The sequence below is a fragment of the Rhinolophus hipposideros genome (assembly GCF_964194185.1).
Source record: "Rhinolophus hipposideros genome assembly, chromosome: 10".
Lineage (NCBI taxonomy): Eukaryota > Metazoa > Chordata > Mammalia > Chiroptera > Rhinolophidae > Rhinolophus > Rhinolophus hipposideros.
The window spans coordinates 22,491,401-22,508,279 of NC_138056.1; the positions used below are offsets into that span (position 1 = coordinate 22,491,401).

General features: G+C 43.5%; 1 protein-coding gene across 2 annotated transcripts in view; it reads right to left on the reverse strand.

Moving 5' to 3' along the window:
- Positions 1–15,834, reverse strand: part of EHF (ETS homologous factor) — a 40,049-nt gene extending 24,215 nt beyond the window's left edge. Inside the window, exon 1 of one of the 2 annotated variants that reach the window (XM_081062320.1) lies at positions 15,646–15,782. The gene's annotated coding sequence lies outside the window, so the exon portion shown is untranslated. Of the gene's footprint in view, positions 1–15,645 lie in introns of both variants that reach the window. The other variant, XM_081062321.1, reaches the window with a different exon arrangement.
- Positions 15,835–16,879: the final 1,045 nt, after the last annotated feature.

The following is a 16,879-nucleotide window of genomic DNA, read 5'->3' on the forward strand; positions in this document are numbered from 1 at the left end:
ACACTAGAGCTGATTGTCCGGCTACGTCTTATTTTCGGGGAAACACAGTAATACTTGTTATTTGTTGTATTGACACTAGTTTATTGAATCTCCAAGGAGGAAATTGAGGGCCAAGTTCATTTCAAGCAAGGCCTCTAACCTCTTCTAGCTACATAATATTCCCAATGTCATCTAGCAGGTACAGTCCAGCCGAGGGTCGGATTTCCTGCCTCTCCCCCCCGACCCTCCCCCTACCTCTGGGCTGCTGTGTGGATACACCATTCAGCTGACCTATGAACGGCATTGTCAGCCATTTCTCACAGAAGCCATGCTATGCCTCTCTGGTCATGGTCCTTGCTTGAGGAACTGAAAGCTATCCCTCCTGCTCCCGTTCCTCCCACAAGACACACGGTACCCAAGACTGCCAGGAACAGTGGGAGGGCATACCTCCACAGTCTGGGTATCGCCCTGCGTTGTACTCCCATGCATCATGGCTGGTTTGCAGGGCATCACGTCTAAAATGTGAGCTCCTGCCAAAGAGTGGCCAGAGGCTTTCTCTATCCTTCGGGCGTCCCTTAGCACAAGGAATGCTCAATTATTGCAAAGAATAGAGCCTGGGATTTGAGCTCATGGGGACAAAAAAGTGAGGAGAAGGAAGTACCACTGGGACTCTGGGAGGGAGCTGGAGCCATGCACCCCAGAACCCAGGAGGCTTTGCCCAGTTTCAGGACTCCTAACAAGGCCAAGGACTTCTCAACTGGCCTCTCCTCCAGAGAGAACCTCCCAGCAGAGACAAACACAGCCCAGCTTGAGCCTGCTCAGCTACAGGGAACGTCTTCTGCTCCATGGTAGGGTTACTGAGACCTAGGACTGAATGCTGTAAAAATAATAATAATCATTATGATACCATAGTAGCTAGGGCTTATTGAACACTTAAAATGTGCCAGCTCTGCGCTAATAATTTTAAATGTGTTGTCTCAGTGGAGAATCACAATAAACTTACAAAGCATTATGTCATTTCACACACGGCCAATCTGAGGATCAGAGAGGTTAGATAACTTCTTCAAGGTCACACAGCTTAGCAAGAATTAGAGCTAGAAGAGAGTTCAAACTGGGACTGTCTAGCAACAAACCCTAGGACCTTAGCCATTTTCTGCTGAGAAGAGGGTATTTTGCTGATGAAAAATGTTGCCCTCAACTCATCCTCACCTCCACCCCCATTCCATACATAGTCATAGCATTCTTCCTGTATCATCTGGGGCACCACACCTTTATCAAGCTTCTCCAAGATTATAAAATTCCCTGGCCCATTCAATAATGCAGGGACCCTGATTGAGACCCTCTTTCCACTTTGCCAGAGCAATCCAAAACCATCCTTCTTCCCAATTTATCCAAGAGCTCCTTTCAGGATGAAAGAATAGAGAGCTGCCTTCATTTTGCCACTTAGACAATATGGGAGGAATATGTTAGTGGTTCAAATGCAGGACCAGTTTAACTCATGACACTCTTTTAACGATTAAAACAGATCTATGCATATAGTAGGGGTGCCAAAAAAATGTATACAAGTGGACACTTGGTCAATGTTGCTCAAGCAGTAATTTGCCATAATCAGAAGTGTCTGGACGCTGATGGTAACCCCTTTGAATAGCTCTTGTAATTGCAGAAGTCAAACGTGACTTATATTCATCTTTCGTTATCGGTATATATTATTACAATTGCAATGGTTTTTTTCCTTTCGTAAAATGTGTATGTATTTTTTTGCACCCTCTGTATGTATAACATACATACATATACACATATATATGCATACATACATGTATACTATAAATACTGCCTCTATGACTCAATAAAGTTATTTTTATTCTATATTTTGGAAATAAACTGGTCTATCATTATTTGTGCGTTATCTGAATTAGACCACAAGTCAAAAAGCACCATTTGCTCCTGCTGAGAGGGTAAAGATACACTGGGAGCTATCAGGCCACAGAGCAGATCTTAAGTAGAGTTTGTGCCTGTAATCTCTGTCCCTAGCCCCAAGGGACTCGGAGTCAAAGCCATGGTCTGCCTTCTTTCCAGCTCCTTTAATCATTCAACCACATCATCCACAAACTGCCACAAAACTGGCTGGCATGTGGGTATTTTTTCCCTTCAAGCCAGAGGAGCAATTAGGCATTTTGAATAACTACTTTTGCTCTGACAGTGATATCCACACCATTCTCAGCCCTTCATCAAAGTTACCAGCAGGTGAATTCACAGTATCTGCCTTCAAGATATTGCAACAGCTTACTGACTTCCTGTTTCAGTATGGCTGTCATTTCAAAAGAAGTACTCCCAAATAGGAGAAAAGAAACTTCACGTACATATGAAATCTAACAGACTGTAATACAAATGAAAATTCATGTTTTTCAAATGAATTAAAATGTGAATCAAGCTTCGGGAATGTATTTGATCCTCCCGGGATTACATCACAGGTAATTTCATAACCTTGTAATGTGTTTTGAAGCAGACATTTCATGCTCCCAGGGGCAACATCTGAAGTATTATTCCTGGGCTTTCAAGCGTTTTCATGAGCAATGATGCAGTATTGGGAGGCCAAGTGTTGATCTATCACAGATACTCTTTACTGACTGGAAGCCACTTGGAAATATACATATCATACTGATCTTTATCGTTCTTGGTGCCAGACAAGATGCAGATACTGACAGAGGACAGGTACCAAAGTTGATTGAAAGACAAGATTACCTTACGTGACCCCTGAGGCCTTCATCAACCCCCTTCGAACATGACACACTAAGAAGAATAGGGCAAGCTCTGAATCTTAAAAAGGGCACAGAGCCTTTTGCAAACTTCACAGAAGCTAGAGCTCTCTCCTACCAAAAATGCACACCCACACCTTGTTTGGCATGTATTTTGTGGGCCCCCAGCCCTCCAAAGACCATCTCTTGACCCCTCCAGATCTATGGACATCATGGATCTTTTAAGACATCTCTCTTGCACTCCGTTTGCATTGAAATTTAAATAAAACTTTTTAGTGGAGTCAGGGTTGGGAGACACATGTTTATGCTAACCTGGAAGAGAAGACCTGAGAGATTCTATTTTCGCTCTCTTTCTTGGGTTGGATGTTGCTTCGTGCCCCTCTAGGGACACTAGAAAGGGCCCCACTGTCCCTCTCTTTCAGCACCTGAAGTAGGGGCCATGCATCAACCATGGTCCTTCTGGACCTCTGTTTGGCAATGCAGTGAAGAATCCACCCAATTTTTTTTTTTTTTTGCCACGCTGTACCTCAGTGTCTGTGTCTCCACTAACCCCCTTTATCTATCATAAAACCAAATGATCATAAAGTAAAAACAAGTGTAGCACAAAACGAAAAACAGGCCTTACTTCTTATAATAACCATAGGTCTTTTTTGCTCTTTGGAAAAGCACTGGTGTGGGAACTAGTGCATCCAAGAGTCCCCTTATGATGCTTATTTTCCCTACGTGGCTGAAGAGGCCAGACAGGTGTTTCTCAAAGTTTGGTCTATGGACCACCTGTATCATCACCACTAGAGAAGGGGTTAAACTTGACGTTTCCTGTGGTCCTACCCAGGCCCGCTGAATCAAGAGCTACAGTTTTAAGAACCTCCCTTAACCAACCCTTCAGCACTCTCACAGATGAAACTTCTGGTCATCAACTCACCTACTTGTCTTCCCTCCATTCCCACAACATACTAACTAACTCCAGGAGAGCAGCCTTGAAGGAAACATCCATAATCTCCAGGAAATCCTGGAAAAGTCGAAGACAACACACTCAATCTGGAGAACTCGAGCTCCAATCTGTGTGTGGAGATTCTATCACTGTGTTATTTGCCAACTTGAAAGAAAGCAGCTCCCAAGGCTCAGTACCACCAAACTGGCAAATTCAATAGGGATCAGCTATTTATGAGTCTGTGAAGCCTGAGCAAACAAACATGGCCACAAAACACAACATTTGCAGAAGACATTTATGACGATTACCTCTATGGAGAGAATTTCATGGTTGGCTGAGTTACCCCTTACCTGATCCCACCCCCACCTTAGCCCTTCAAAAGATTACTTAACCACCTGGATTTTACTCCTCCCTTATTCCCAAGAAAATTGGTGTCTTAGCCTTCTGTGGAAATGATCGCTAAGCAATGCTTGTCCTGCTACTGTAAATGTTTACTCACCCCCCTCCAATTTTAACACATATATTTTTTGAATGTCTACTAGACATTAGCCACTACACTAGGTACTGGGGCACAAGAGGGAACAAAACACAGACGCTCCCCTGCCCTGATAGACTATTTAGCAGGGACGCCACTTCTAAAACAACAGTAGCTCTCTCCAAAGTCGTCTGAGCTCATTCCCCACCTCCTCTTGGGGAGGGAGTGGAGCAAGAGCAGAGAAGAGAGAGGCAACCTGCTCTGGCCTTCGGACGTGACCAACCTTGAAAAGAACTTCAACAACGTTCAAAAGCAGGACTGATCCTCTTCTCTACAGCAACCCTACGCCCTTACCTTCACAGGTAACCCTTACTAAGACATCAAGTTAACAGACGAGGTAATGCCCCTGAGTTTCACAAAGCAGCCTCAGCCAAAACCAATCTCCATTCAGAGCAGAATAAGGCCATTGGTTGTCTGGATGGCTGAGTGTCTCTCCCTAGACAATGGTGTGTTTATGTGTAAGAGGGTTAGGAGCAGGTTGTTAACATAAAACCCACCGTAAACAGAGCTGTTAATTCAGTTGCTGGCAGGGGCTTCTGTTATCTTCTGAATACCTCCCAGAGGGTATAAGCCCTACCTTGTCATTTGAGTTGGCAGCAGAGTTATTTTTTTGCACCTGTTGCTCTGCTCCGATAACAACCAGTTAAGCATTGATTTGTTGGAAAATAAACAGAAAAAAGCAAAGAAAGGCATCTGCCCAAACAGCCTGAGCTGGTTTGACTGAGCATTCATGCCAATTTGTTTTTCCTATAAAAACCGAAAAGAAAAAAAAAAAATAGAAAGAAAGAAAACGCTGCATTTTCAGTTTGGATGCTACCCTCTCTGTCCCTTGGAAGTAAAGGAAGTATCAAGTAGGCCAGCAAGAGCTGTCAGGGCCAAGAAGCCAGAAGACACTGTACTTTTCCATTGGCTGGCTCTGTGAGGGCACTGAGGGGTATCCAAGGTCTATAGAATGGCATGGCCAGCCTCCAACCAATCCAGGTGAAGATTGTGACTCAGATTAACAAGGGCAGAGAAGAGGCTGCTGAGAGATGATCAAAATCCAAACCACCCTCTTCCCAATTGTTCACTTCTGAAAGTCAGTGTGGTTCCGGGAGTAGGGGTAGTCTATGGGTCACCTCTTAAAGCGGAGACTCGGAGTGCCTGAATCTTGGTCGGGCCTCTCCCACAGACTCCCTCCACCCAGCCCTGGGCAAACAGCATAATTTGAAAACCCCGGCCCCAGACCATAGCTTTCCCACTGGGGAAAGGAGGCTACCCAGACCTACCTCGCAGGTGAGCTGTGTAGGCTCACTCCTGTCCTGCCAAGTGACTTGAGGTCCCAGGTCCCAGGTGGAAAGGACCTGAGATGTCCAAGGTGTCATTTCTGCATTAATCCAAGCATCATCGCACTCTCATTTCTCATCACTTTGTCAAGATCACATGATGAGCTCAAGCCAGAAAGGGCCACAAAGAGCTAAACAAATCACTCAAAAGGAGATCATGACAACACTAATTAAGCAATGGCTTCATCACTCAGCCTTCAACACACACGGAAAGATGAAGCCTATTAATATCTCTGTTTACGCTTTGAGAAGAAAGGACAGGACATGGACATTGCAGGAAGTTCCCCGAGATTACCCTCTTCCCTCAGCTTTCTCTCAGCCATGGGGCCTTTATTACCACCAGACCACTGGCTGAATGGGGGAATCACGGCCCTGGGGAAAAGCCTCGGAAACGCTGCTTCTCGAGGAGCATTAAGAACAGGGTGTTCCACTGGGGAGGGACATGGCTGGCTGAGCATTCCCAAGCATTCTTGTCATGAGCAGGGCAGGGAGTGGAGTGCCTCAGCACCAAATCGGGCAGCCAGAAAAAGAAAAGATTTAACAACACCCTCAGTTGACTGAGAAATAAATAAGACCAACTGCACAGGAATGCGGGAAGGGTGGAGGGAGGTAAAAAGTGGGCATTGGAGCCAGGAAGGGGCTGGGATGGACTGGGACAATTGAGTTGATCATTTCGAAGTTTAAGTTTCTTCCCGAGAAAAGACCAAGATGCTCCAGCTAAGGAAAGATCGATAGCCACCAGTTTGGAATCTCACAAACTGTGTAATTACAAAACAACAACCATAGCTATGAAAGTAATGGTGCTTTACATTTATCGTGCATTCCCGATGTGATAGGAATTGAGCTAGGCTTGATATGAATAATTTCATTTAGTCCTTGCAATAACCCCAGATGATGATATTAATATTATCCCCATTTTACAGATGAAGAGGCACTGAGAGGTTAAGCGACTTATCTAAAGACACAGAGCTAGTAAATGGACTGAATGTATTGTAATAAATATATTGGGAGTGGAGGGGAGAAGTGCAACAATTCTTTGTAGCTTTGAAATGGGTTCTCGTTGTTCTAAAGAAGAGATCTCTTAGAATCACACACCTTTTTTCTTTTTTAATTGGGGGATATTGGGGAACAGTGTGTTTCTCCAGGGCCCCTCAGCTCCAAGTCGTTGTCTTTCAATCTAGTTGTGGAGGGTGCAGCTCAGCTCTAATTCTAGTCACCGTTTTCAATCTTTAGTTGCAGGGGGTGCAGACTACAATCCCATGCGGAAATTAAACTGGCAACCTTGTTGTTGAGAGCTCACGCTCTAACCAACTGAGCCATCCGGCCGCCCCCAGGATCACATGCTTTTATCTGAGCACAGCTCCCATAATTTTTTCCCCTAAATGTGAATAGGAGGCATACTAATTATCATTGTGCACTAATATGAAAATTCCCTTTAGCAGTGTGGATGCTATAGAAGCACTAGTTCATGGCCACTCAAACCCATCCATCAAATTTTCAGTCTGCCTTCTTATTGAACGCCCCAGATTGACTCAGGGGTTGAGCTTGGCTGCCTGAAACCACCTCAGACTTATTAGCCACAATAAAAGAGCAGCAATAATAAGAAAAAAAACTGTTGAAAAATTAAGGGGAAATTATGGCTCCTTTGGAAAAGCACCTGATGACTGATGTCCCTCGTGGGTCCTGATGACAGACCTGTCATGTTGTGGACATCACACTGACGAGAGAAAGACTGGATGTGTCATTCCAGGAGTCTGAATTCCACCATTCCAACAAATAGACCTAGGAAAGTTCTCACCCACTTCCACCAAATTCATTGACCTTGTTTCAAACTTTGGAACAATTTCTAAAAACTTAGCAGTAAAACACAGCCAGAACCTCATAAGGCTTATTCCATTTTCATCTTTGCAGCTTACGAAGCAAATAATATCTGCGTTTTCTCACAAATCAGAGGATCTCCTCTCTAGAAGAATTGGAGTTTTCTTTTTGTACAGATAATCATTAAATGACAGCAGGCAAGAAAGCTGAGTTTCTTTTTAGTGCCTTCCTACAAGAATGATGGACCATGTAAAGTGGGTCTCATTTTCCCTTCCAGGATGTACTTTGCTCTGCTTCTCCTAGCTCACTGGTCTATGGAAAAAAAAAAAAAAAAGGAGAAGGAAAAGAAGAGAAGAGAAGAGAAGAGAAGAGAAGAGAAGAGAAGAGAAGAGAAGAGAAGAGAAGAGAAGAGAAGAGAAGAGAAGAGAAGAGAAGAGAAGAGAAGAGAAGAGAAGAGAAAAAGAAAAACCATCAGCAAGGCAAGCAACTCCTTACCGGAAAGGTTTTCCAAGAAATCAAATCCCTTTCAGCTGATTATTCTACCATTTCTCCAGTGGCTACAGAGAAAATCTTTGGTGCTCAAACAAAATTATAAAACTCACCAACTCAAAACCAACAGCATCCCTGCTCGACAGGCCTCAGCTTCCCAGCAGAGGTTAGCTAGACCAGCGAGATAAGAAAGAGCAGGGGACTCTTCATAGCAGGGTCCCAGCAGGGGAGCCGTCGCACATTCTAAAAGTTTCAGCACACCCAGAGGCAGGCCCAGCGACAGAATTTGTAGGGTTCAGCGCAAAAGGAAAATGCGGGGCCCCTTGTTCAAAATGTATTAAGAATTTCAAGACGGCAACAACAGAGCATGAAACCGAGCCCAGGGCCTTTCTAAGTGTGGGGCCCTGTGTGACTGCACAGGTGGCATATTCATGACACTGGCCCTGTCCAGGGGGTCAGGCCCCACTTGTGCCTTCATCTGCATCTATCACCACAGGGGATGGGAGGGGAATGTTTTCTGTCTTTGCCCCATGGAAGACCCTCTGAAGTAAATAAAATATGACGTTGAACATGCCTGTAAAGGCACCTAGTTTACAGTAGGCACTCAACAAATGTTAACTATTATTACTATTTATTATTATTATTATTATTATTATTATTATTGCCATTGTCTTCATTATGTCAAAGTCCCACTGCAACACTAAAGCTACCCATAGGCAGGAACAATGGATGGGAAAAATATATACTATTAGTTTGATGCAAAAACAATTGCGGTTTAAAAGGTTAAAAATAATTGCAAAAATCACAATTACTTTTGCACGAACCTAATATTTTGACAAAGACCATCTGTTAGCTGAAGCTGTTCAGAAGTCATTTCATTAGCCCTATGTGATAGAATGCTCTAAATGAGGGAATTAGAGGTTCTTCGCCTTTTATTTATACCACAGATCTATTTTGCAGTCTGGTGGGGCCTATGCACCCTTTCTCAAAATGCTTTTAAGTGACAGAATAAAATAGGTAAGATTAGAAAGGAAGTTTCTATTGAAATGCAATGATCAAAACATTTTTTTAGGGTTGGCCTGGTGGCTCAGGTGTTTAGAGCTCCATGCGCCTAACTCCGAAGGCTGCCGATTCAAGTCCAACGTGGGCCAGTGGGCTCTCAACTACAAGGTTGCCAGTTCAAGTCCTTGAGTCCCGCAAGGAATGGTGGACTGCACCCCCTGCAACTAAGATTGAACACGGCACCTTGAGCTGAGCCGCCTGCCGGATGGCTCAGTCGGTTGGAGCGCAACCTCTGAACAACAAGATTGCCGGTTCAATTCCCACAAGGGATGGTGGGCTGTGCCCCCTGCAACTAGCAACGGCAACTGGAGCTGAGCTGCACCCTCCACAACTAAGACTGAAAGGACAACAACTTGAAGCTGAACGGCACCCTCCACAACTAAGATTGAAAGGACAACAACTTGACTTGGAAAAATGTCCTGGAAGTACACACTACACTGTTCCCAATAAAGTCCTGTACCCCTTCCCCAATAAAAAATCTTTAAAAAAATATTTTTTAAATACATGTGTGATGTCATAATAATATATGTACTTCTTTATTAATACATTAAATAAGATTATCCAGTGCAGGTCTAATAACCCCCACGATAAGTAAGTAGTGATAATGTCGACATTTCGAGACCATCTGTAACAAGTGTAACGTGCCATGAAAATGTCTATAAGTTCTGTTGGTGACAGTCACAGCTACAGCTAAAGCTACTGCAGAGTTTCACCTACATTCATATTGAAAGAAAATCTTAAATTTTGGATTAATGAACATACAAAAGTGACTTGTTTCACAGCCAAGTTCCTAAATTCCCTGAATTCTCTCCATGGACACCAAGAAAACCTTGGATCTCAGGTTAGAAATGCTTGCTGTTTTATTAACAGCAAAGACTGCTCGTTCAACTCAAATAGCTTCTAGAAATCGCTGCCAGTGGCCAGAATCCTCACTTGAACAAATTACAAGAGACAGGCCCCATAGTGTCTTGGCATAACAAGCAAGCAGGGATGTTTTTCAAAGCCTCTAGAATGCCCGGGGTAATGCCCTAGTTGACGTGGTCAGTAAATATCTAAAAACATTCTCAAGAATTTTAGGGGTGGGCAATAGTATATGAGATTGAACTGCCTGGAGTGGGATGAGTTTCTTTTGGATGCTCGTACATGACAGGCATCAAGCACAGGGACAGGAAGGTGCTGTGTGCCGGCCCCAGGTCTTCTCCAGAACCCGCATGGGTTGGGGTTTGTCACCTGCTCAAGACAAGGCTCAATTTGGAGCTCCCCACTTACCAAGATTCGTCCCATCGCCCACCTTCTACAGTGAAAACCCTATTGCATTTCTTCCCCAATATCCCAATGCAGAACCAACGTCAATCATTTCAAAACACAAAATCCCAGAATTATTCATCCACTTTGATCCAACAGAGACTCACTGAAAACACCCATGTTGAGGACGTGTCCTCAATTTCTACTCTACACATTACCGATTATTTGCTCACAAGCATTTGTCTAGGTGCTTTCAGATTCTTTGTCTAATTTAATTCCTACAACAGTTTTGAGCAGATATCACTAACTCCATTTCCCAGGTGAGGAAACTTCGATTCTAGCATTTATATAACTCCCTCAAAGTCACTCAGCTAACCATGGGCAGAGCCAAATTGGAACCCAGGTATTCTGACTCTAAACCCAGTGTTCTTTGTACTACTTTCCATCTGTTCCCGGGCAACCAGAGCTCATAGCTTCCTGCCCCTTCAGAAACACAAGCAAAGCCTTCTCTTCATCTGTGTTCCTCAACCCATAGCATCTGGCCAGGGGAGTTACAATGGGTGAAAGGGGATCTAGGTGCTCTCTAATTTTACAAATGGACATAACCGAGACAGAGGCTGATTTGGGACAAATCTAAAGCACACTGCAAAGATGAAAGAAGTTTTGTCAGTCACCGTGAAGACAGGGCTGAAAATAGCTTCACCTTTCAGACCCCATTTACCTCGACCACCAGAATATAGCATTAGCCCGACCGAGGGAATTTTTTAAAGCTTGCTAAGAGGGATCCCCACATAATCTCTACAAGACAGCCATATTCTCCAAGCTCCACTGTCATCTGCAAAAGACAGAAGAGCCTCTTCATATATATATTCCAAGAAAGACGGTTCAGGGTTTTGGAAAAACTTTACATCAGGTTGAGAAAGGGCTAGCAGGGTGACTGAAACTTCTCAAATCCTTAACCTGGCAAATGAGGGCCAACCCCCAAGATTGTTTACGTTGTGTCTGTGATATACAGTCAGGGGGAAGTGACCGAATATGAAATTTTAAGTTCACCACAATTATAATGACATCTAGACAAGGTCATACAAAAGTAAAAATAAGTACTGACGTTAAAATAGTGGTGTTAATGAGGTGGTCTATTAGTCTAATCGTTAAAATATAATAGGCTTTGGGGCTCCTTTTTATGTTTGCCTTTGTTTTCATCAGAAAGCACATTTTGAATTCACCAATGCTGGTCATACTTTAAATAAATAATAGGTAGATAGCTTTAATAACAATAAAGACACTTCTGAGAAAGGAAGGGAAGGAGGCTGTGAGGGCCAGGGTGTGGAAGAAGATTGGAAAAAACACATAATCTGAATTCAATGAACCAGAACAAGGCACCCAGCCCTGTAAAACAAACTGAAGACAGAGTGTGGTTAGGTACTAGTGAAATCAATTTTTTAAAGGGTATTTTTACAGGGTGTCTCTTTTAAAACAAGGTCAATTAAAACCCTGGGAGCCTCTTTAAATGGGCCACCCTGCTTGACCCTGTTGCAAGTGCTGGTTGCCCGGATGCAGGCTGAGGCCCTCTGAGAATACGAGAGTCTCCAGGCTGATTGCCCAGTGGCTCAGCCAGGCATGCGCCCCTTCTCTTATCCCTAGGGTCTTCCTCTAGGAGAAGGAGTGCTTGTCCATCCAATCTACCCAATAATTCATGGGCAATCAGTCAAGCGAACTGATCAGCACCACACAAACTGAGTCGACTCCCTGCGTGCCTAAATGTTCACTTTTCAGGAGGCTGTTTTGGTGTTTTAGAGAAGAGATCATTAGAGTGCCTCCTCGTGTCCACCGATTGTTCCCTGTGGTCACATAACTGTCAGCGTCACCCACTTCTACACTCCCACCAACTTTGGACATATGAGGCAAATTGATGAAGGTCAGATATTGTCATGGAGCAGCCTCTAACACCCCCCAAAGAGGGCCCAGGTAGCCCCTCTGAGTACCTCCACCAGTTCTATCTATTATCCAAAATTCTGAAGACCCCCAAAGTAAGCATTTAAAGTCTCCTACTTCTTTTCTTTCCTATCTATCGCCTCCTTAGGAAGGCATCTCTTACCTCATTCTCAGCTTTCACAGATTCAAGTTAAACCTGGTAACCTCTCAGCATAGCCGGTTCTCCCGGGCATCAGAATCTGAGGGTTCAATGGATCTCAAAGACAATCAGGTTCAAACTCATTTCTCCAGATGAGGAAACTAAAGCCCAGAGAGGTGGAGTGTGTCACTCTGGGCGCACAGCTTTGCCAGAGATAGAAAACCAAGTCTCCTGACTGCCAGTTCTGAGCCCTGCTCTGCACACTGTCTTATCCGCATTGTGCTCCAATCACTCAAAAATCTGAAATTCTTCCAGAAAATTCTTAAAGAAATATCTTTTTTCCTCCCTCTGAAGTCCAGTAAATTTTTTATCAAATAACTCTAGGGACAAATAACTCATGGACATTTTTACTCCAGTACATCTCAGCTTCCTGACATCAATGCCATTCAACTTAAACATACGGTATGTCCCATCTTAATATTAGCGCCCTTCTCCCCACTGCACTGTTTGTTTCCTGTGCGGCTAAATATTCTGGCCCTTTAAAACCTTTTCCAATTTAAATAACTATAATAGTCACATATTTCTAAAAAGAGCACAATTGCCTGCTCCTTGGGACAAATCATATTATTTAAAATCTTATTAAAAATTAAGAAAACATTAAGTACAGTTTTATCTTCTCCATCTGTTCAGTTATTCAGCAACAGATTTAAGAGAATCCTTGCAAGATATGGCTGCTTTCTTGCCTCTGTCTTCAGATGAAAATCCCCACCGCAGATTCGGCTTACCCAAGCTAAAAGCCACCGAGCTCCCTGGGTTACCTAGTAACAAAGCCAACCTGAGAAAGCGTGGTTGGTCTCTAAACACCAAGCCTGCAGTGGAGTCGAGTGCCTCCCAATGAGGGCCCCACCCACAACAGAAATGATTGTCACTTCCATTCTACCAGAAAGCGATCTTTACAAGAGAAATGGGCTGAAGCGCAGCAAAAAGGTGTTACTGAAAATCAGGTTCCAACTTTATATTTGGTTCCTTAAAACTCTGGCATGTCTTCTCAAGTGTGTTACGGGTTCTACCATGGCATTCTTGGTATCCACCCCCCTCACCCCCACTCCCAGAGGCCTTTGAAAATCACATCTCTTTGAAAGGACTTAGAAATGATTCTGTCTGGAGGAAGAGGGAAAGACTGAATAATTTTGTAATGATTTGTATAAACCTCTATGTCTGTGCTGGATGCTTTAACATTGGACAGGATTCTTACACTGGGCTTTCAGAAAAGCAAGATGGTCTAAAGAACACAACCCAAGGCTAAAATTCCCTGATTTGGAGGTGGGGAGGATGAGGAGGAAATTAAACATTACAGATTCCAAAATGCTCAATTCTACTTCGTAGAGGTGAACTTTGGCCCAACCACTCACATTCTGACCTGAGACCTGATATGAGTTTCTTCTAGTTTCTAATTAGCTAATTGAATGCAGTTGACTAAATATTTTAACCTCTCAGTTTTCGTTTTGTCTCAGCCCCTCAAGGAGTCCAAAAGATACTGAAAGAAGATCTGGGTAAAGTTGGTAAATTAATGGGAGCATAAACATGGACTCATAAGTGATTCTATCAAAATGTAGAAGGCTTTCTCAGAGGTCCAGAGGTCCCCGAGGCATTTTCATTTGGGAGAGCTCACTATGTATTAAAAAATGGAAAAAACGGGGGGGGGGGGGGAGTGTTTTTTTAATTTAACAATAGATGGTTTTTAACACAAAAGGAAAAATATAATTAAATTTGAGATGTTCCGTATATATGCAACCTGGATCAAATTCACAACCATCCTAAAAATGTCCGCCATCTTGAACAGTAACTCAGGAGAACTTATAGCAGAGTTGTTCCCTCTAAGTTATTTTCTTTTAAAATGCCTTTGTAAAATACTTTGGAAACATGGAGAAAAAATCTCTTATTATTTTTTCAAATGCAATTATAAACTTCCAAATGACCCCCATTTCACGTTTTATCATTGTTTTTAAAATATATCCACATGAACCATTAGCAATTGATGTGGAAGTGATGTGATCCTACATAACTTCAGGTTAAAAGAAGATGGAAACGATGAGCTATTTTATAGTCTCAGAATTCTAGGTCTCAAAAAGAGGACAATGGAGCCTTCTGCAAACTCCAAATGAACCTATTAAAGTCATTCTTAAAATCTCTTAAGAGCCTTTTCTGCTAGCGTCGCTTACTCATGAAGTTCATCCTCATAATATGACTTTATCTCTCTTATTGGAAATTGACTCTTCCTTTGATCTCAGTGGAATTTGCACATGGTCCCTCATGACCCCAAACTACCCTTTTATACATTGAAAGGCTCTATTTGAACACACCCATGCCTACCGAATCCACTCCTGAATGAGACGTTTCCTCAGACAGTTTCCAGAATCCAAACACTCACTCACTTTTTTCCTGCTACTCGGATCAGTGCAAATAACCAGTGGAGACACCTGCGCACTTAGGCTCACAGAATTTATGTGTCCTCTTAAAAATATAACACGCATCCACAGTACTGGGAGTATACTAAATCTTGGCACAGACGGATGGCTAAAATGTTGTTCTTTACCAAGAAGATTAATTCTCCACTATTCCCAGTTCCATCCACCCTGGGGTCAACACTTCTCCGTGGTGTCCAAATAAAATCAAAATAGTCTCTGTCTCAGAAGGCTTTCGGTGTTGCTGACCCATGTCTGCCTGTGTAGTCAGAGTACCCCATTATGGAACAAACAAAAGGTTAGTGTGTCACCTTGTGATATGGGAAAATTCCTTGCCAATTTTTTTTTTTTTTTGTGGACAGAGTCATTTTTAGGTATGCAGCTCTCCCCAAATCTCCTTGCCTACCCGATCTGCCTGACCACTTTTTCCAGTGTGGATACATACGCCCTTGCTTATTTCCAGCCATTTTCCAACACCAGAATATACTAAAAATGAATCTGCCTTTCCCTACAACTGAGTCAGAAAAATTGCCAACAGAAAACATCTCTAGAAAGTGAGAACATGTGCTCTGAGCTCCAATAACTATTGAGTCAACCAGTTCTTCACCGAGCTCTATCAGGATCACCTATCCCCAGCTGCCTATTTGGTTTAGAATTCAACCCAAGGGAATGGCTTTGTCACACAAGCAGAGGGAAAGAAACCTGGAGCTTTTAAATTCGCAGTCACTGGAAGTCCAACTCAATGCAGGGAATTCACAGATAACATCAACAGTGCCCAGCTGCCCCCCCAAATGCAATTCTAATAAGACTCAGTGAGGTAAGCGCAGGTGAGACAAGCTTACTTCCTGCCTGCTGCCTCCAGAAGTCTGCTTTAGTTGCGTCTGTCTGATTCAAGGCAGGCTTCTCTTTCCACTCAGGTGGTTGAATTTCAGATTCAAAAGAAGGACTTTAAAAATAAGAACTTACCTCATTTGCCTAACGATTCTGGTTGGGAAATCCAATAGCTGTGGCTAATGGAGGGGAGGCAACAGGCAGCCCGTCACGCCAGCTCCTACGGGGATGGAGAACCAGGGGTGTTATCACGTCTGAGCCCTCATCAGAGTGGAGATAAATGCATATGACAATAATTTTAAATCATTTTGTAGGATGTTAAGCAATAAGCCACCAACCGGGAATTCCCTAAGTCACTTCCTCCTCTTCTGATTGGCTGCCGGGCCCTTTAAAAAAATAAAATAAAGGATTACAAACATTGGCTCATTTGCATTTGGCCAACTCACACGTTAGTGTTCAAATAAAACAGGTCTAACCAGGTTATGCCTGTGTCTCAGGAACAGAGAGACAACCTGTTAATGGATGAGGAATTGATTTGGTGGTGACTGTTCTTTTCGGCTTAGTAGAGGCTGTTTCAGGTGAAAGCACCATACGTTCTCCCCAAAGACACCATCAGGAAGGGGGGATGTAAAAGCAAAGTGAGCAGAAACTCAGATCTGGAGAAGATGATGGTATAGGGGAGTGGTATCTATGTCATGTACTAACCTATAGTGATTATAGTCCAGTCTGCTTTGGCGTCAAGATATTTGCCCTGGTTGTGCGGGTACCAGGTTCTGATGGGGCTCCCAACCAGGTGGCCCACAGCATAGGTTCTCTCTTTAGGCACCCCAATTGTCCCTTTGGCAGTGACCCTTGGCAAGTATAATGAACTTTGAAAAGCCAGTCTCCCCTAACCCCAGGTAAGAAGAGCCTTGGGAAAAAGTTTGAAGGGAAGGTCCCAGGACAGTCCCTCTGAGTTTTTCAGTGGAATAGTCAACTCTCAACAAGGCAAGGGCTGACCATCCTGTTGGTTGATTATCCAGGGTCTTTACTTCCTCTTAACACTTATGTGGTCTTTTTTACTATTTATTGACAATTCCTATAGGATCTAGAGAGGGAAAGACCAAGATGCTGAAACAGCACAGTCGGGGCAAGAAGAAGGTGGAACTCTAGGGAAGCTCTATGGATTTCAAATGTCTGTGCAATCCCCCTCCCCCTGGGCCAAGGCCCTGCTTCACTGGGTCACCAATGCACTCCCACCTGCACAGGTGAGGGACTGCTCCTGGCAAGGAAAAATACCCTCTCCTAACCATTAACTTTCTCTCAGGTCTTCCTGGACACTGGCCTAGCATGAACTAAGCGCCCCAGAAGATTTCTTTAACTCACCAGG